The 22,002-nt window shown below is 37.5% G+C and overlaps 1 long non-coding RNA gene across 1 annotated transcript in view; it reads left to right on the top strand.

The window, feature by feature from the left end:
- Positions 1–3,699: 3,699 nt before the first annotated feature.
- LOC140523746 (uncharacterized) overlaps positions 3,700–22,002 on the top strand; it is a 38,891-nt gene continuing 20,588 nt past the window's right edge. Inside the window, exon 1 of the long non-coding RNA XR_011973457.1 lies at positions 3,700–3,895. This is a non-coding gene — a long non-coding RNA (uncharacterized lncRNA). The remainder of the gene's footprint in view (positions 3,896–22,002) is intronic.

Below are 22,002 nucleotides of genomic sequence, written 5' to 3'. Positions count from 1 at the left end.
TAGAATAACTGAAATGAAATATTAGATGTGAATGATATCACATTAAAACTTTGAGGGTGTCATCTTTGACTCCTCAACTTCCCTCATATCTAATCAATCACTGAGTTCTAATGTATCCCTTGACATTTCCAGTGGCATCACCTTGATTTGGCTCCTCCCTATTACTTGAGTCAGTTATTGAAGGGGTCCTTTATTTGTTTCTGAACCTTGAGTCTCCTCCCATTTCAAGTCATCATGCTCATTACTGCCAAAATAATCTTTCAGAATTACAGCTGTGATTTTGTTTTTCCATTCACAAATATTCTGTAACTCCCCAATTCCAAACAAAGTGAAAAACCTTAGACTGCCATTCTAGGCCCACAGTAGTAATGAAGCCTCTCTATCTTTTCTGCTTCATGTCACAGTGCTCCTCTTCACTCTAGTCAAACTGGATTATTCTTTATTCCTCAGACAAAAACTATGTCTTACCACCTCTAAGCCTTAAAAAAAGGTGCAAGTCTCCATTTCTCAAATGGCCTTCTCATTCTTGCTCCATCAAAATCCTATTTGTTCCTCAAGGCCCAATTCAAATGCCACCTCTAATCTGTAGCTTTTGCTAGATGTCCCCAAACAAAGAGTAATAATATCTTTCAACTCTGAGCTCTCATAGAATCTTGTCTTATACTTTTTTGTACCCTATTGGTGACATATTCTACTACCCATTAACAGTACGTAGACTTCATAAGGGCAGAGTCTCTATCCATGACATATTTCTGTACCAACTTCTCCCCATCCTTGCTGCTGTCATCTCCTGATCTTCATTTATGCAACTATTTCAATGATTTTAGTACCTTACTCAGTCTTTTTTCTCTATACTATCCTTTTCAATGATGATTTTTCAAAGACTTCAATATTCATATTGATGATCACCTTAACAGTGACCAAACAATTTTCCAACCTTTTCAATTCCACTAGCCTCCTTTTCTATCCCACTTTAGCCATGTACTTATATGATCTCAGAATTATAGCACTTCTAAGAACTATAATTTTGAAATGTCCAACCGTCCATTCAATCTCAGGCTCTATTCAAATCACTCTCTTCACATTAAACTTACCCTTCTATACCTTGACTAATCCTCATTTTCCTAGTCTAAATCAATCTTCTATCATCAGTTGCCTTCACCTTGATCTCATGGTCTTCCAATTTATTGTATCACTAGCAAAAGTCCTTAAAATCTTCTCTTTCTATTACGATCTACCTGCACATCCTCATCCCTGGATAACTTTCATATTTCTACATCACTGTCCTGGGGTTGTAAGTATCAATATACAAAATAATGAAATTGTTCTGATTTACTTACTGTATACTCATGGGACATAATCATAGCTAGTTCCTCACCATATCTTAGCAAAACTTTTACTCATATTAAGTCCTAATTGAATTAATCTTTCTGAGCCCAAATTTTTACATTTGTAAAATGAGGATGAGAGCACCAATGACAACTAATTCTTATATGAATTTATTTCTTTTTCCTTTCTGTTTCTCCTCTGGTAGTCCCTTCTCCTATATCTAAAAACAAAGCATTTGACCTTGACCCTTTTATTGCATTTAGCTACATAATTTCTCCCCCGATAATTTTCTGGGGGAAAAAAAGTTGTCTTCTTTCAATACTTCCATTTCCTTAATACCCACTCTTTACTTAATCCATTGCAATCAGTTTTCTTCTCCCTGCAATTTACTTAAATGGCTCTCTCTAAGGTTATCAATTAGGGATTTCCTGTTTCTTTCTAATGATCAAGTCATAGATGTAAAGTTAGAAGGATCCTCAGAGGCCAAAAGTGCTTGCTATGTGCCAGGCACTGTACTAAGTGCCAGGGATGTAAAGAAAGGCAAAACACATTTCTTTAAGGAGCTCATAGTCTTATGGAGGATAAAACAGACAAATGTAAGCACAAAGCAGATAGGATAAATTGTAGATAATCCACAGTGAGAAGCCACTAAAATTATGGGGAGTCGGGGAAAGCTTCTCATAGAAGGTGGGATTGTAGCTGGGACTTGATGGAACTCAGAATATAAAAATGAGGAAGGACAGCATTGCAGGCAAGGGAAGGGCAGCCAGTGAAAACCCTAGAGTCTCCATCTGGCTGCTACAAGAATCCTTTCCTGATTACCCTTAATTCTGGACCTTACTTCTCTTGATTATCTCCAATTTATCCTACGTATGTCTTATTTGTTTAGAGTTTGCACTGTCTTTCTCATTAGACTGAATTCCTTGAGAGCAGGGACAGCTTGTTTGGTTTTGGGTTTTGTTTTGTTTTTTTTTTTTTACTTCTTTACTTTTATCCCCAGCACCAATCATAGTGCCTGTCACATAGTAGGTGCTTAATAAATACTTGTTAACTGAGCCTCATGGTTACATGCTTATTGTAATGATTTCCTTATGGTACTTCTTCCTTGCCTTTATTATCCTGCCTCCATTCTAGCCTTAATAAAAGTTTAAGAATAATCTTTCTTATGCAAAGTCCCTATCATGTCATTCCTCTGCTAAAAAATTTATAGCAGCTTCCTAAAGACTATCAATTAATTCAGTTTCTTCTGCCTGATATGGAGATGACGGATACCTTTTGTAAAGTAGCGGTGCAAATCAACTCTACCAAAATAATAATTTCTATATAATAAGAACAAAAGGCAGTATTAAATGATGGAAAGAGGAATCCCATCCAAAAAATTAAACATGCAGAAACTATCTGGGTCAATTAAGAAATAATTGAGACACATAAAACATTCTTTACAGAAATAAAAGATGATAAACCATTGACAGAATAGTCACCGCTTGTGGTTAAGCCCCACCAATGTGGAATAAAAATGATACTAACCAAATTAAATTTGAGATTTAGTGTCTTGTCAATTAATCTCACAAGGAGTTATTAACAGCATTCATCTGGAGGGACAAAAGGTCAAGATTAACAAGGAAAATCATGACCAAAAACTTGAAGTGGGGATTGAGGTTCTTCTGGTATTGCTACTTCCCAGATCTCAAACTATATTATAGAGAAATAATAATTGATGTTTGGTACTGGTTTAAAAAAAGTACTAAATTGTAAGAATCAGAAATCATCAAATTCAATAATCTAAGGTTTGATAATTCCAGCAACACAAACTATTTAGGGAAAGATTTCCTAATCTCCAAGAATGACTGGGAAGACACAAATCAAAATGGCTTTAATCACCCTTTAAAATACAATTCCACAATAATTTACAAGTGAGACTAAATGTCAAAATTAGTAGACAAAATATGAAAGACTGTGCCACATTATTGAAAAAAAGTAGAGGAAAAAAGAGAGTGCTACCTTTAGCAGCCATGTTATTCAGTGGATCCATAAATCTTTAAGCACATACCGTGCCTTACTGTGTGTGGACCAGGCACAGTACTGGGGATACAAAGGAAGGAAAAAAGTTTATCTCTGTTCTCCGGGAGCTTATGGGATAAACTGGAGAAAATCTGCAGAGAGAAAGAGCTAAAATTAAGGAGGCTTTGGAAGAAGCTTCCCGCAGATCACACATGCACAACATAAGGCCAGCCTCCTAGCTTGCCAGCTTTCAGGTGACCCACGAAAACTGTAGGGCTGTCACTGAGCATGCGCCTGAATGTCACGTGACCCTAGCGACCAATCACATCAGTCTGTCTCTGATCTGGCTTGTCACATGACTGGAGGTAACCAACCACCACTAGTCTGTCCCTAGCCCAACCTATCTGCTCTGAAGAAATTGACAGGTGGTGTAGGTCTGCTGTGGAAGGGCCTTAAAAGAAACCAGTGGGTGAAGGTAGGGAGGGAGAGCTTTACAGGCCTGAGGGACAGCCTGTGAAAATGCCTGACATGGGGAGATGGAGTGTTTTACTAAAGAAGCAAGGAGGTGAGTGTCATTAGATTGCAAAGTACCTGGGGAGGGAGCGGGGCATGGTAAAGAGTAAAAAAAGACTAGAAAGTTTGTTTGTTTTGGGGGAGGGGGGGGTCGAAGGACTTTGTATACCAAATGGAAGATTTTATATTTAATCCTGAAGATGATGAGGAGCCATTATGTTGGGGGGCAGAAAAGGAGGGGATAATGTGTTTAGGTACATTTTAGAAAGATTCCTTTGACAGATGAAGGATGATGACTCGATTAGAGTGGAAGAGACTTGGGCAAATTGACTCGTGAAATAGCCCAGGCATGAGGTGTTGAGAGCCTACCCAAGGGTGGGTGGGAATGTAATAGGAGTGAAGTGTGCATATGCAGAAGGTGCTATGAAGTTAAACTTGACACCCTTGGCCACAGATTGAATTGGGGTGAGGGAGAGTGTTGAGAGTGAGGAGTCAAGGATGACTCTTAGGTTTGGAATCCAGGTGCCTGGGAGCATGAGGGGTAGGCTTGGGGGAAAGTTAATGGGTTCAGTTATGGATATGGAGTTTAAGAAGTTCACAGAACATATACTTTGAGATAACCAAAAGGAAGCTGGATGCAAGCCTGGAGATCAGCAAAGAGATTAGGGCTGGATAAGTAGATTTGAGAATCATCAGCATAAAGGTGATAATTGAATACACAGGAGCAGATGAAATAGTATAGTTAAGGAGAAAACTTGGGATAAATGGTAAAATAGAAAATATGATTATGTAAGACTAAAGATTTTTGAACCAACAAAAGCAATACAGTTTGTTTAAGAGAAACTAGGAACTGGGGAAATTTTTTTTTTATCAAATATTTCTGATGAAATTATGATATTCAAGTTATATGGAGGGACAAAAGGACCTGAAACTAAGAGCTAATCTATACCACATAAATAATTGTTGTAAAAATAAGAAAGGCATCAATAATATGTATTTTTTAAAAAGATATTGGTGTCTATCTTGTGGACTTCAAAGGTTATAAGAGATATATAAAGCCCCTTTCAGGTAAAAATTTTAAGGTTGAATGATTTGATCTATACAAGCAACTGAATTATCTTGATGTCTACATTTAGGAGAGCAAAGAGTAATGGAGTTCTTGTCTTTTAGGAGGTGGAGAGAGATGGTGGATAGGTAGGTAGATGGATGAATGGATGGACGGATGGATGGTCAGACAGACAGATAGATATGCATATATGTATATGTTGTAATAATGTGATGTAGACCTTCATTGGGGCTTTGAGATCTGCATTCAGTGAATTAACCAGCATTTATCACACACCCACTATGTGTTAGAAAGTCTATTAAGCAGTGATAGATACAAAGATAAAAGTAAAAGTCCCTGCCTTCAAGAAACTGACAGTTTCCTATCTCCCTCATTTTATTGTTGAAGAAAGTGAGACTCAATTCCTAAGTGATTGGTCAAATATCACATAGATAGTAGATTAATACTGAAATTCAGGAGTTTTGACTCTAGATCCAAGGCTCTTTTTAGGCCCTCTAATTCTGAAATTGCAGTGCACCTTATTCCCTTATGGTTGCTTCAGGGATTGTGATCAACTTTCCACTAGACATATCCAGGTTGCATGGTGATTACATAGCACCCTACTGTTCTATCCAAGGAAAATATTGGCCTACCCTTCCCCTGATAGTCTCTCTTCCCAAGTTGGTTTTGGATGACTTTCCTATAAGACCACTAGATCACTATTTGAGGGGGAGTATTGGAGCTTCCTTTCTGACTACTCACATCAAGAAACATCTGTGCATTTTAAGGCATTGTGCTAGACACCATCAAACACTAGAAATGGAAACATTAACAAAGCAACTTAACCTTAACTCTCACCCAAAAATTATGTGTCAATATGACAACTGGCCTCCGAGCATATGGGAGGTTTATTTCTATGTTTGGCATCCTCAGTAAAGTGATGAACTCAATGCCAGCCATCCTTTTATTGATATCAGTAGGCACACCAAAACATGTAATGAAATTATCCCCAGTTGAAACTTTGGCTTGTGGTGTTATAAGCAAAAGTAATCACCTGATACCGTGTAATTAGACAAACCATAACTCTCAGACTTTTTGGTTTTGGCTTACTAGACACCATCTGAATATTAATTTATAAATCTGGATGAACTAATAAGGACTCTGATACAATTATCAAATTGTGACCATTTGAAAGAAAACTGTAAAATAATAAGTATTCTGTCAAAAAGAAGAATTCACATTCTAATTCATCTCTTGATGATGTGATCTTATCAGCTTTTTACTGGGGGAGGAAGAGGATAGATCTGAGGAAGAAAGGTGGTGGAGAAGAACTGAAGGAGGGAGACTTTAAGTCAAAATGAAACTTTTGCTATGTTGTCTTCATTAAAACCATAAAGGTCTGAAAACATAAAGAGTACTGAATTTGAAGTCAAAGGACAAGGGTTCAGAATCTCTTTGTTGTTGTTCAGTTGTGCCTGACTCTATATGACCCCTTGGTCTTTGTGTGGTTTTCTTGGTAAAGATAGTGGGGTGGTTTGCCATTTCCTTGTCTAGGGTGCCTCACTTTTACAGATGGGGAGCCATGGGGCACTCAGCTAGTAAGTGCCTGAGGCTGAATTTTAACACAGATCTTCCTGACTCCAGGTCAGGTGCTCTAAAGGCTGCACCCTGCTCAATTATACACTTCCAGTGTGATGGCCAAGGCTTTTAATCTATCTATGGTCTCAGTTTTATCATCTGAAAAAAAAAATGAACAAGATGACTTCTAAGGTCCCTTCCAGTTCTAGATACCTATGAACACATGGCATAGGAAAACTATGCATAGCTACAGCTTCTCCTATGCAAAATGAGGGATTTGGACTAGGTGAGGTCATTGGTGTTTTCCAGGCCTGATAGTCTATGTTAATATTTTGTGTATATTGGCAGAGACCAAAGGGTTGTGAAATGCCTGTGAGTGCTGATTTTTGTGTGTAAATCACTTATGTCCAAGACTTGTATTATAGCATCGAACGCTGTGGGGCTGCTTTTCTATTCCTCTATTCTGTGCAATGGTTAGATTCAAATGAACATAACCAGTTATTTTAACCACTTAAAGCAGATACTTACAGTCTAAAAAAAGTCGTAAAAATCTGTCAATTACTGTATAAAAGAAGCTGAGAGCTTTTTCTTAAAAAGGAATAATGATTGAATTATTTCTCATCAAAGTGAAGGATTAATAGCAGAGAACTAAACCCAAAAAAGTCTCCTACAAACTTTTACACAATGCTCTATCCAAACCCATTTCATCTTTCTTTTTAAAGGTTGCTTCGGTGTAGGCTTTTGGTCTTCTTTGGGACCAATATGATGAGGAACATCGTGATAGATGAAGTGCTCTGAGTCATTTTCATCCAGGAAGGGAGGTAGATTTGAAAGCAAATTTGGAACTATTTCATAGGATCATAGATTTTCAGCTGAAAGGCCCCTTAGAGGCCATCTAGTATAATGGACTCATTTTACCGATTAACAACTGAGCCTCAAAGGGGTGAAGTGATTTGCCCAAGGGCACATATAGCAAGTAGCAGAACTCAGATTCAAACTTAGATCCTCTGAATTCAAATCCAAAATGTATTTCACCGTTTCATTCTGGGTTTACTGATTAAATTGTCAACACTGTAAAATTAAGAATGTTGTCTAGGAGTTGATTCAGTTTATCAAACATTTATTTCATGCCTAGTATGTGCAAGGCCTGAAGAGTTGCAATTCATCAATTTTTTGTTTAAAAATGTGGTAGAATAAAACTATTTCAATAGTGCTATAAAACGCTACAGCACTGAAATACTTATAGAAATGTCTTTTTAGAGCCTTTAAGTTACTGACTGGACAATTCTGAAGCCTTTTAAAAAAAATGTTCTCCAATTTACCAGCCTTCTGAGCATTTAATTAAAAGCAGAAGGAAATTTTGTGCAATAATGGGGAAAACTAGAAGCTAGCAAAGCCTACTCAAGAGTTTTCTGACTGCATATTCTTATACTTAAACATGTAAAAACCCAATCACATTATTCAAGTTGTCACATGTAAAATTCCAATCTTTGAGAAAAGAATTATTCATCTTGAAGTATTAAATTAAAAAAAAAATTTCCTTCCATAAGATAAAACCTCTCTCTGCTTTTAAAAATAAGTACTAATTTAAAGGGAGAAAAAAAATCCTTCTTAAGAACCACTTAAAGTCAGTGGTGGTTTCAATGGTTCCATTGTGAGATGCCTGAAGTGGTTCAATCTCTGCATATGTAGATGTTTTAGAGCTTTGGCTGGGCCAACACTATTTCCCCGGGTAAGAGAAAAGGAATTCCCTTAAATTCAGTAAGGCTGTGTGATAAAAGGAAGGATGCCCTTCTGGTCCCATTTTTTAAACAAAACCGTAAGTCTTGTTTGTCCCTCTATTTTGGAACAGTTCCATTAGTACTCCACGATGTTTTTGATGGCTTGTTCAGTTGTTTGGAGAGTATAAAAACAATGGAGAAATACTCTTTTTTCTTTGTTTTTAATTTTGAATGAGCCATTTTATTCTGATCTCAAATAAATACAGGTCTAATTCTCTCAAAGCTTTTTGGATAGAATGGAAATTCATTCAATTAAGTTCTGATTATATCTAAAGATTAGAAGAAATGGATTTTAATTCTGATTATGACCACCACCAAATGTGTCAACCAATAATGCATTATGCTGAGGTCAGTTCTTGAGGAGAATCTGGGTGTTATAGTGCAAAGAGTTTCTAGACCATGAGACAGAAGATCACTTTTGCTTAGTCCTAGCTCTGCTATAGACTAATTATATATATATTTAGCCAAGTCACTTATCTTCTGTAAATTTTGATTTCTTCATATGCAAAAGGGGTTGAGTCTAAATATATTTTAAAACCCCTCCAGTTAACTTCTATGAGTATGTGACTGTGATTTGAAACTTGTATTCGGAAGTATAGTGGTTAATTTGGGACTATTCATCTAAATCAAATATGCTCCTTAGCTGTAATCAAATAGAATGTTGGAAAGAGACGAACATTCTTTTATTAAAGAATACAGTTTCAAATGCTTAAAATGAATCCTAGATGTTAGATTTCCTAGGTGGCCTCTTCATGTTTCTGCTTATATCCAGGTTTCACCCACTCCTTTGAATCTGACCTGAATAATACTTCTTGATAAATCTTTCCAAAATATTATGTTGATCATCTCACGCACCCCCTCTCCCAACACTGTTCCTACTCACTCTCATTTAATGCTTTCCCATTAGATAATGTTGACATTGTCTCATAAGACCAAGTGAGTCCAAACCCCTCTTCTTTATTACTAAGCTCCCTGAAATCTGTCCTTAAATGAATCTTTCCGTCTTTATCTCCAATGACTCACCTTTTCACATACCCTAGTCTATTCAAACAGTTTTATTTCTTATTCCCCACCCCCCCCAACTCATTTTGCTGTTATCAGTCTCAGTGGCTTTTCTCATGTTTTTATACCTCCTTCAAATGCCCTATATTCTACTTTGCCTGTTCATTTACTACTGATAATTTAAGACCCAGTTTAAAATCCATCTTCCATGTCTATCCTTTCCTGTCAGTTGGAACCTTAAGTGACTTGTCTCCTGAAATTAAGAGCAGCTGCTGTTCCTATTATCCATTTGTTGATTAATCATATATGGCTTGATGGCATTTCTCTTACTGTTATATTGAATTGTCATTCCAATCTTTATTAACTTTTCACATTTTATGTCTTGAAACTTACCTAGAGTATATGCCTGGACCCAGGGATTAAACTTGTTTCTCATGAATGATAAATGGGAATTTTGTTATAGATTGATTTTTAACAAAGAATCAAATAATGGTGATCTAAATATATTCCTAGAAAAGTACTTGATGAAATAATAGCAATGATAGTGGTGATAAGTCAGTTCAAAAAAAAGGATGGTATGTTATTAGCAATACTTTAAAAATTTGGGAATACGTAGAATTTGGGATTGTTATTTACATGCTAAATTTAAATATATTTTTTAAATTTTAAGTTACTAAAAAGCAAGTGACAATATAGATAATTAGAAATATTTTATTTTGATGTAGAAGATGTCCTGTTATTTTGTAGCTACCTCAGCTTATTAGATCATTTGCGAGTATTACATTTCTTAGTTACTTAGACACTACTGGAAAAGAAAATGGCATATTTCTTCAGCTAGTTTTGGAAAAGCCATTTATGTATGTATACATATATACTTCTATTTACATGATTTGCAATGTCAGTACTACACACACACATCTCTCCACTCTGTGATATCAAACTTGAGAATTATTCAAGTGGCAGCAGGATTTAGTTATAAATAAAATATCATGTTTTTATAGTGACTAATTCCCTCTTTCAATTCAGACGTTTCAGAACACATTTAAGTATATTTGAAAGATAACATTCTCTGAGGTAAGATATAATAATTTTCTAGCAGCAATACCAAAAAACGTTGCAGTGAAGGACTAGAGGGAAAGTTCTCTACAAACAGCTGTGGTTTTACTCTGTATTTAATAATTTAGCATTCGATTTTTAAAGAAACAGTTTGGAGATTGGGACCTATTGTACAAAAGACTTTATTTCTATATGGATGCCTAGGCACAATACAAGGAGACACAAAAGAAGAATTTTTGAAGTGGAAATTTGTTAACCTTAAGTTCACTTCCTCTCCCCATTCCCCGTGGATACAGACTTTTTATTATTCACATATTTGTCCACCCTATTCAACATATATTAAATGAAATTATAAGATATATCAACTTGAAATTTTATTATGGGTCAGTCTGTTTGACTCAAGGATAAAAAAAAAAAATCAGTCAGTAGAAAAATTATTGAGCCACCCAAAGCATGCAAAGAAATATTACACTGGCTTCTTGTCATCAAAGGGCCTGTAAACACAAGATACCCAAATACAAAATAAAGGAAGGTGAGACAACAGTTCATATGATAAAAGTCTGAGGGTATTGTATCTTCATAAAATTCAATAATGTAACATGATTTTTTAAAAATTTATTTATGTATTTTTAGTTTTCGATATTCCTTTCCATAAAATTTTGAGTTCCAAATTTCCCCCCTCCTACCTCTCCTCCCACCCAAAGAAGGCATGCAGTCTGATATAGGCTCTACATATACATTCATATTAAACATTTTCATATTAGTCATGTTGTAAAGTATTAGAACCAAAAAGAAAAACCATGAGAAAGAAGAAACAAAAAAAAAAAGAGAAAAATAGTATGCTTGGATCTGTATTCAGACTCCATTGCACTTTCTCTGGATGTGGATAGCATTTTCCGTCATGAATCTTTTGGAATTGTCTTAGATCATTCCATGGTTGAAAAGAGCTAAGTCCATCAAAACTGGTCATTTCACAGTGTAACTGTTACTGTGTACAATGTTCTCCTGGTTCTGTTCACTTAGCATCATTCATGTCAGTCTTATCCAGTATAACATGATACTTAAAAGAATGAATATATCATAGCCTGCAATAATGGAAGCATAGATTCTCAAAAGACAAAAACAAAAACAAATGACATCCTTCATGAAGCTTTCCTTGATTACTTGAAAAGAACCTTATGTAACAGGGGCAGTAACCACATTCTTGCCTTAAACTTACAGTCATCATTGAAGGGGAACAATCCTTTTAGAGATGGTGACCAATGTTCTTACTACCACCACCACCACCACCACCGACTGCTGACCTTAGCCCCCATCTCCCTGTATGGCAAATGCATTTTTGCATAATAGGAAGATCTTTCCCATTGATTAATAGCCCATGTGTCCTCCTTGAATCCCTGCTTGAGTCGCATGAGTCTGTGGTGGGAGGAGCTTGCTGAACAGGTAGAGCAGGAAGGGTAGAACAGAACTGAGAGGAAGCTGGTCACAGCAGTTAGAGCTGCGGGAGAGAGAGAAAGCAGGCAGTGAATTGTGAGTGTTTGTTTGTGGGAAGGCTTGAAGATGGTAATGCTCCTGCATTATTATTGTATATAGATTTCTTTGTTGCTATGATGGATTTGGCTTTCTGGTGTAGAGATTTGGCTTTCTGATGTTTAAATAAGTGTCTTGGTTCCATCTTCCACTTGGAGAGTCTGTTATATTTTATGATTCAGAATTACTTTAGAGGGGCTTAGCCAAGATGGCGGAGTGAAAGCAACGACTCACCTAAGCTCCTGGAAAAACTCCTCTGGATATCTCTGGGGGGAGAGTCTGACCAGACTTTGGAGGTGTAGAATCCAGTGGGTGACGGACTTTGACGGATTCGGAGCCCAGGCTGGACTGGAGGGTCCATGGGAGGGATCTGTTCCGCGGGGGTAAGACCCTGGCGCACAGCGCAGCGCGGTCGGCGCGGCAGGGCAGAGGGGACCAGAGGAGCCCGAGAGTGGCGGGCGAGACCAGCAGAGCAGGAGATAAGCCAGGCCGAGCCGGTGAGAGTCGCTGAGTGCCAGACATCAGCGCAGCAGCCCTTGAAATCTTCAGCCTGAAGACGGACTTCGGTGGGTCACTACTTGAACTTCCAGGAACTGGGATGGCAGAGTGATCAGTAAGTGCTCTCTCCTCCCCCCTGATGACCGTGAGGGAACCATAAAATTCTTCCCCAGATTAATCCTGGATCAGCGGGAACAGCAGAAGGGGGTGGGTGGTCTCATAACACCAGAGGCTGGAAAAGTGGCAAAGGGGGATTCTTCCTACGGTGGCGGAGACGGCTGGAGGGACAGACGACCCAGGGCAGAGAAAATTCGCACTGAGACCCAGGCAAGCCTCAGAGTCGGGAGACGAGCCCCAAGAGGGGCGGGAACATGCGTTAGCTTCTAGGCATGCCCCAGCCCTCCAGGGGAAAAGGGAAGACAATAGGGAAGCTGGGATCACCATCCCCTGACCCTGCCTTTGCCTCAAGTCAGCTGAGGAGATATCCTGAGGACAGACCACCCCTCCCACATACCTAACAAGCTAACCCCAGGGTTGATCGGGGAAACAAAAAACAAAAGCCTGCTTTTAGCCTAGACACACATCAGCTCAACTTAAAGACCTGTACCTTCTGACTGAAAGAACCAAAAGCTACAACACTCAGCCAACATCATGAATCGGAAAAAGCAGACGAAAACTGAAAAAACCATAGAATCTTTCTATGGGGATAAGGACCAAAACACAAACACCAAAGAGGTTAGAGCTGAGACTGTACTTCCATCTGAAACCTCAGATGGGACTATGAATTTCTCGCAAGCACAACTAGATTACCTGGAACGTCTGAAGAAGGATATAAAAGAAAAACTGGCCAATGATTTTAAAACTATAAAAAAAGAATTCACTGATGAGAACATCACCCTGAAAAAGAAAATTGAAGAAATGGAAAAGGAAGTTCAAAAATTAACCAGAGAGAAGAATTCCCTAAAAGGAAGAGCTAATCAAATGGAAAAGGAAACCCAAAACCTAATTGGGAAAATTGATCAGATGGAAAAGGAAACCCAAAACCTAACTGGGAAAATTGGTCGAATGGAAAAAGAAGTACAAAAATTAAATGGAGAAAATAGCTCCTTAAAGGGAAAAATTGGTCAGATGGAAAAGGAGATGGAAAAGCTAACTGAAGAAAACACTACGATGAAGATTAGAATTGGGCAAGTAGAAACTAATGACTCAATGAGGCAACAAGAATCAGTCAAACAAAATCTAAAGAATGAAAAGATAGAAGAAAATGTAAAATATTTAATTGGAAAAACAACTGACCTGGAAAATAGATCCAGGAGAGAAAATCTAAGAATTATTGGCCTGCCAGAAACCCATGATGAAGAAAAGAGTCTGGACAATATCTTCCAGGAAATCATCAAGGAAAACTGTCCAGAAGTACTAGACTCAGAGGGCAAAATAGTCATCGAAAGAATCCACCGTTCCCCTCCCGAAAAGGATCCCAAACTCAAAACCCCAAGAAATATAGTTGCCAAATTCCAGAGCTATCAAGTGAAGGAGAAAATACTACAAGCAGCCAGAAAGAAACAATTCAAATATGAAGGACACACAGTCAGGATCACACAGGACCTTGCAGCTTCTACATTAAAAGAATTACTTTAGCATATTCATAGCTGTGAATATCGAGTTGCTGCTACACTCCCCTGCAGCCATAGCTACTGAAAGAAGCTCAAATCCTCAAAGTTGTCACCCAAAGCCAAACTTTCAAATGTCCAAGATCAAAAACTGTTGTTCTTTTATAAATAGAAATTACATTTAAAAGGATGCATTTAAATGCTCTTCTTTCTCTCCTCTGTCTACTGGTTTCCCTGGCTTCCTTCAAGACTTGGTTCCAATTTTACATTCTATAGGAGGTTTTTCCCAGTGTCCCAATTAGTGTATTCCTTCTGAGACTGCCTTCCATCTACTCTGGACATATTGTGTACATGCACAGTCAATCCTCTGTTGTTTCTCCCACTTTAGAATGTGAGATCCTTGAAGGCAGAGACTATTTTTTGCCTATCTTTGTATCTCCTCTGATTTATTCTTTGGCTACTACACCCTAAGGACCACTGAATCTTTCCATTTGCCTTGTAGCTGAAGCTCCTAAATTTTATGTCTTCCCCTATTAAAATGTGAGCTCTTTGAGAGTAGGGGTTGATTGAATTTTTTATCTGTATCCTTAATGCTTAGCACAATGGTTTGCACATGGTGTTTAATGACTTTGTTTTAAAATTCAGTTGCTTGTTCTTATCCAATTCTTGTAAAAAAATTTTTTTAGCTCAAGATTAGTAAAGAACCTTACAGGCAATCTTAAGCAAATTTAAAATTGAAGAAGAATTACCTGTATAACCTATATGACAAGTTACTTGAGTGCTTCTATTAGGATGAGGACACACTATCTCACTGGGCTGTATCTTCCACATTTGGAAATCATTAGTCTAAATGTGTCTCTTTGTGACTTCCTCCCACTGCTCCTAATTCTGACCTCTAGAGCCAATCAGAACAAATCTAATCCCTCCTGTCCTAGGGTCCAACCCAGTTTATTAGTGATCATGTACCATCAAGTACATATTATCCATTATGTCTACTGGCTGGTGACATACGTTTAACTGTGCTTTAGCTTCACATCATCTCTAACTATCCACTCAAGCCATCTTACTATCTGCCTTCCATAAAGCTGATATCCTTCCCTCACTCCCTTTCTACCTCCCTGGAACAAAGTAGCCCTCCCAGTCATCAATCCTCTATATGCATTGCCTTCTCACTCATTAAAAAAAAAAAAAATGGATTCTTAGCACTACGCCTGGGACAAAGTGAGTGTTTACTAAATTCTTTTTTCATCTATCCTCCCCTCCAAGCTAAATATGCCCAGTTTCTTCAACCAATTTTCATATGACATAATCTTAAAAATATTCGTTATTTTGATTTTCCCTTTCTGAACACTCTTAACAATGTTCTTCCTAAAATTCAGTCTCTAAAACTGAACATAATACTTCAGTTTGTTCTGACTTTCCTTCCTTCCTTCCTTCCTTCCTTCCTTCCTTCCTTCCTTCCTTCCTTCCTTCCTTCCTTCCTTCCTTCCTTCCTTCCTTCTTTTCCCACCCTCTCTCTTTCTCTCTTTCTTCACACAGCTCTCTTAATGTAACGTAAAATAGCATTAAATTTCCTGGCTGCCATAGTCCATTATTGGCTTACATTGAACATATTTAGTTTTTAGCTCTGATCTTTTTTCAGACAAAGGACTATCTAGGCATACCTCTGTAATTTTTTTCTTACTTGTGAATTTGGTTTTTGAACTGAGGTATAATACTTTTGTTTCTGTTAAATTTCATCTTATTAGGTTTAGCCCATTGTTCTATCCTGCTACAAATTTTATAAAGCTCAACTTTCAACTAGTAAGTTTGCCATCCCTCTTAGATTTGTTAAATTTAATAAGCATACTCTCTGTAACTTGATGAAAGAAATATACTAAAAAAAAAATTAAATAGAAAAAGGTCAAGTCTAGATTCCTGGGACACTCTGTTGAAGACTTCCTTCCAGGTTGACATGGAATCATTATTGACTGCCATTTGTGTCTGGTCGTTTAACTAGTTCTGATTTCATTTGATTTTCATTTTGTTTGCTAGAATAGTGTGATAGATTCTAAAATCTAAATAAATGATAATTATGGCATTTTCCTGATCTTTTGTTCTAATAACCAGGAATTGTGCGGGTAAATATTGACCAATGAGCTCTCTGGTTGGAAAATGTCTGCATGACATACTTTTAAGTTTAATCTGCCTTATTAACACTTTTTTAGGCCTAGACAACCACCATCACCATCCCCAACAAAAATCAAGCCCTGATTTGTAGGGTTTGTGACTTTTGAGGTATAAATGTTTACACTGAACATTTAGCGATCTTCTCTCAAAAGCTGCTTCAAGTTGGCTCCAGTGAACTCCTGATTTTGTTGCTCTTGCTGTTACTCAGTAATCCAGTCATGTCTGATTCTTTGTGACCTTGAAGACCATGCTGTCCATGGAATTTTCTTGGCAAAGTGGTTTGGAGTGGAGTGGTTTGCCATTTCCTTCTCCAGTGGATTAAGGCAAATGGAGATTAAGTGATTTGTCCAGGGTCACACAGCTTGTAAGTATCTGAGACTGGATTTGAACTCAGGTCTCCCTAAATCTACGCCCATAGTTCTATTCACTGAGCCACTGAGTTGCCTCCAAACCCCTGCTAATCCTATCCAAATAAAAAAGGAAAAAAAATAGTTCTGTCATGAACTGTTTTGTCTGAAGACATGATGGCTCTCTGGGATCATGATTTCCTTTTCTAAATGTACACTAATCAACATATTCATAATGTGTTCTATATTTTTGCTAGGAATAGAAATGAAGATCAGTGGCTATTTGTTAGTAGACACCATTCTATTCTCTTCTCTTTTTTGAAAATCAGGATTACATTTACTCTTTTCCTATCCTGCTGCACTATCCCATTCCATTCTCTACAACCTTCCAAAGATTACTTACAGTTTCTTAGTTCAATTCAACTAAAATCTGTAAGTATTTGATTATGTGCCGGTCTCTGTGCTGACTGCTGACATACAAAGACAAAAATGAAATTATCCTGTCCTGGAGAGCCTTCTACTCTTGGGAAACAACATTACCAGATAAGAAGTCTAAAAATATGCAAATAGGAAACACAAATTCAATTCAGGGGAAGAAAATACTAAAAATTGGAGGGAGGAATCACAAAAAGGGTTGTATGAGAGGAAGTAACTGGTGAATTCTAAAGGGATCTACAGGATCCAAGAGGTAGAAAAGAAGATTGAGAGCATATGAAGGAAGACCTGCAGAAAGGCACAAATGTGACACATAGGATATCATGTCTGGACACTGACTAAAACATACAACATGAGGATATCATGTTTAAACTAGGCTAGACAAAGTTCTTTTAATTTTGTAGGACGTAGCTCATCTAAGTCTGCTCACTTGAACTTATCATATGCAGCTAAGTAGGTGGTCTCTTATTATCTCCCTACATATCTTGCTTTTCCACTCTTTATTAGTTATTTTGGCTCCACTTTTTCTTGTCCTAAATCAGTCTCCTTATCTGAGAAACAGAAGCAAAATACAGATTGCTGAAAGAAGTTTTCTGGAAAGGCATGCTTTCTCTTAAACCTTGCAATGACAGTTCACCAAACTTTGACTTCTTTCTAAAGGTTTTAGGGAGGGAAGAGTGGGAAAGAAAAATTCAAGACATTCTGCACTGTCACATGCAGAAAGGCATTTCCAGTCCTCTTCCCCTACATATCCTCCACACACCACAATAGGTAGAAAACCATGATAGTTTAAATATTTACTCCTAAATTGTGTCATTTCAAATATGTAACTAACAAGTTAGAGCATACCTTAAAATGGTTACTTGATTGTTGCAAAGCCTGTAATAATAAGATTACACATTTCAGCACCTAAATATGACACTTTCTAAAAGATTTTCAGCAAGTCTTTATGAAAGGATCACAATAGGCAGAATAAAATTTAAGTTCTTGGCACTTGGAAGAAAGTTGAGGTACACTTTCAGTTGGAAATTCTCTTTTGATCTTAGGTGAATGGGAATTGTTTTTTTTTTTTAACCCCATTGTGGTTAAAACAATGAAATTATTTGTTTTGTCATTAATTCTTATCCAGCCTTACTTTCTTTGAACTATTGGCAACAAGTAATTCAACTTAAATCTTTTCTGAAGAGGTTTGTTCTTTGTTGGATGTGGACATTTCTGTTGTATCAACTCTTAAAAAAATACATTGTATATTTGCCTTTCCTGTTTTTAATTACCAGATAATGGTTATTCTAAAGACAAGGAACTAATGTTACTTTTTGAACTGATGAAGGGATAGTTACCTTGGCAACTTCCTTGCTTTTTGAAAGGAAAATTTAAAAGAACAATTGTGGAATTCTTTTTTGAGTAGAGGGTCTTGACCAGCAAGACCCTATGCGGTTCTCAGGATGCAGTGGATGAGGCGGGAGGCAAGAAGTAAGGCAACTCGGTTTATTAGCCATGAAGCAGTATTATTTATAATAGAATAGCCTAGTGAATTATACCCTTCAGCCAATCCCCTTTAAAGGTCAAATCTAATCCTTCAACCCCTGCTCGGCATTTACCTCATGTCCAGCTCGTGATCACCCACTTCCCCTCAACTCCTGGAGAAAAACAAGAGCATTGGTCCTGCCTCAGGCGCCATTAGTTCCAGGCACCTTAGGTGCATGCAGTCCTACAATGGCATCTTGAGAGTTCCTAGCCCTCTTACAAACAATAAGAAATTACAAGTAAAACACATGTACTAATTGTTACATAGTGAGTTTGGTTGAACAAACTGGTATATGAAGTTAGTGGAATATTATTGCATACCAGGCAATGATGATTATGGAATCCAGAGAAATATAGAAGACTTGTATGTATGTAATGCAGAATGAAATAAGCAGATCTAGTAAACAGTGACTACCAAAATAGAAACAGATCACTAATAAGACCACTATGAATAACTAAAAACCTAATAGTGATCTCAGTGAACAGATAAATAAATGATCATCCTTTCTTTTGGCAGATGAGGATATAGGAGAGAAATGTTGCCTGCATGTTTTTTTGTTGTATTTCCACATTTGATATGATGTAGTACATCTAGAATCAACTGTGGTGACAAAAGGTACCAAGGAAACTTATTTTTTTTTTAAATGATGAAATGTCTTTATGATGTAAGGAGCTATCTTACCCAAAACAAACCAAATCATCATCTTCTTAACTGAATTCAATAAATCACTTCCACAAATAATGTAACTTTTATACCCTGATAACTGTATCAAGTGAGAATACTTCTTTTATGGCTTCAGAGTGATTATCAATAGCAACTGTTGCTGTTTCCCTCCCAGCCTGATGTTTTTCTCTTCTTTGCCTCATTAAAGGGACCATGCCCTGACTACTTCTTTTAAACAAGCCTATTCAATGAATGGGCGTTACCTCTCCCTAAGGGAGTACCTGCATAGACTTTGGCCTAAAGGGGCCAGGGTTTCCCAGTGCATCCTGGGCCTTCTCCAGTCATCCTGAGGAATATCTGGTCACTGGATTCAGATGGCAATGGAGGAGAAGTGAGGCTGGTGACCTTGCACAGCCCTCCCTCCCTCAAAACAAAGTCAGGTGCAAGTCATGTCTTGGTGCAAGCCTGATGGCATGATCTTCTTTGGCAACTAAGGATGAACACAACAACACAACTTCTTTTATTGACATATGGAATTAATCAATGAAAAATATAAAAAAGTTGCAATCTCCATGATCATTCTAATGAAACATTCAATCAGTCAATATAAACTAGATGCAAAAAAATCTTTAATCAGTTTGGAAGGAGTAAAATGTTTGCATAGTCATTGGATGAAAAAAGATGTCACTTCCTGAAAGTCTGTAGTTATTGGTTAAAGAGAATCAATTAGGCCCTCTCAGACAAGATTAGACTCAGATAAAATGGAAAACCAATTTGGAATCCAGTGTTCCAATAATAGGCTAGTCTATAGTGGAGCAGTTTTATTCAAGCCCTTGAAAGGAAATCACTTTGGAGGAAGAGGGAATTTTCATCTCCTGCTCTCCTCTTCCTTTAGATCAGAGAAAAAAAAAACTTTTGACATTCAAAAAGCCCGTAAGAGGACTTCCCATAAATGACAGTAGCTGTGTGTGATTGATAGCACTGTCTGCATCAGGAGCTGGAGATAAACTAGATACTGAGAAGTGAAACTTCAAGACTAAAGATTCTAGCAAGCACACAGCAAATGCGAACCTCATGGGAACTCCTGAGAGGGAAAAACAGAACAAAAAGGTCAGGATCTACAAGTTACCACTTTGTCTCATGCAATTTGAGCCCACCTTTCCCTGGACTCTCTATGTCCTTGTTGGAAGAGTGTGTCTAAGATTTTTGGGGAGATGTTGTACTTTGGTCCTCATGATACCTTTTCAGTAAATACCTTTTGTAAAGCTTTGTTGTTGTTTTTCAGTCATGTCCAACTCTTCGTGACTCCATTTTGTTTTATTTTGGGCAAAAATACTAGAGTTGTTTTCCATTTCCTTCTCTAGCTCATTTTGCAGTTGAAGAAACTGAGGCAAATAGGGTTAAGTGACTTTCCAAGGTCATTTACTAGTATTGAAGCCAGATTTGAACTCAGGAAAATGTTTTCCTGACTCTAGGCCCATGCACTCTATCCACTGAGTCACCTAGCTATTCTTGTAAAAGCTAATTGGTATCAGTTGATTGAATGATATTGAGAAGCTCTGAACTAGTTAAAGATAATCACTCAATACCCCACCAGAGGAGACTCATGTGTAACAATATTAGAAAATAACTGTCCCTCAGGATTAACCCCTAAAACCCTAAAGGGAGGAATAGCAGTTACCCTCTGGGCATTCAACCTCTTAGTCTAATGCAAGTTAAGAAACAGCCCAGAGCCAGTACTACAATGACATAATTATTGTATTATCAAAATGTGATACCTCACCTTCATTTCATTGTCATATTATTGTATTATCAGTTTTTGAAGGACATTGAATATCAAGTTCTACAATTAGACAGTTTTTCTCTTAATTTGTCGATAAGTTGGTGCAGTGGATGGAGCACCAGTGCAGGAGTCAGGAGGACCTGAGTTCAAATCTCACCTCAGACACTTGACATTCACTAGCTGTGTGACCTTGGGCAAGTCACTTAACCCCAGCTGCCTCATTCTGAGTCATCTCCAGTCATCCTGATGAATATCTGGACACTGGATTCAGATGGCTCTGGAGGAGAGGTGAGGCTGGTGACCTGCACAGCCCTCCCTCACTCAAAACAAAGTCAAATGCAAGTCATATCATTATTTCTCTGATGGCACGGTCTTCTTCAGCAACGAAGGACGAACACACAAGGGGAGGACAAAAATACACACACACATATACATATATAATTTTTTATTGAATAGTCTCTCTAAAGCAGTACTTTTAGAAAAATTTAAATAGTATCTATATCAATATAAGAATTAAATGCTCTATTATACATAAAATGCCATTAATTCTCTAGTCATCAAACTATTAGGATAATCCCCAATACTACATCTTGTAGTTATGAGTGAAATTCATTAGATAAAATCTTTCATAAATAGCATGCCAAAGCCTTTATGTAACAGGTACTTAGGCCCAATAGTGGCCATTTGTTCTTTGCCAGTTCCAATGTGTTTTCTTCCAACAATAGATTATGTTCACTCATGTTGGCATATGAAATATTGAGGACAACGGCATTCAGTGCTGGGGATGAAAGACGGAGTGAACATGTAGAGAGATCCTTATCTATCAAAGCTATGATTTTATAAGCAGTTGCCTCACTATGAAGAGCATAAATAGTACTTTCCATTCTGGCTGAAGGATGTATTATAAGGAGAGAAAGTAGATGCATAAACTGAAGGGCCATCTTCCTGAGTATTTAGTTAATTACAAATCTATGTGTGGCTGAATGTTCTGTAAGGCTGAAGAAAGGAATAAGCCCTGGACAGTGGCAGGAAACAGATGGACATTCCACTTAGGGACTATTGGAGAGGGTTGACATTTTTCCCTAGAGTGGAGGAGGAAACAAAGGGTTATCTTGGAAGCTATTTGAAGATATG

The sequence above is a fragment of the Notamacropus eugenii genome, chromosome 2, assembly GCF_028372415.1.
Source record: "Notamacropus eugenii isolate mMacEug1 chromosome 2, mMacEug1.pri_v2, whole genome shotgun sequence".
NCBI classification, from domain to species: Eukaryota; Metazoa; Chordata; class Mammalia; order Diprotodontia; family Macropodidae; genus Notamacropus; species Notamacropus eugenii.
Note: the sequence above shows the minus strand (reverse complement) of the source record. Positions and strands in the feature narration are given on the sequence as shown.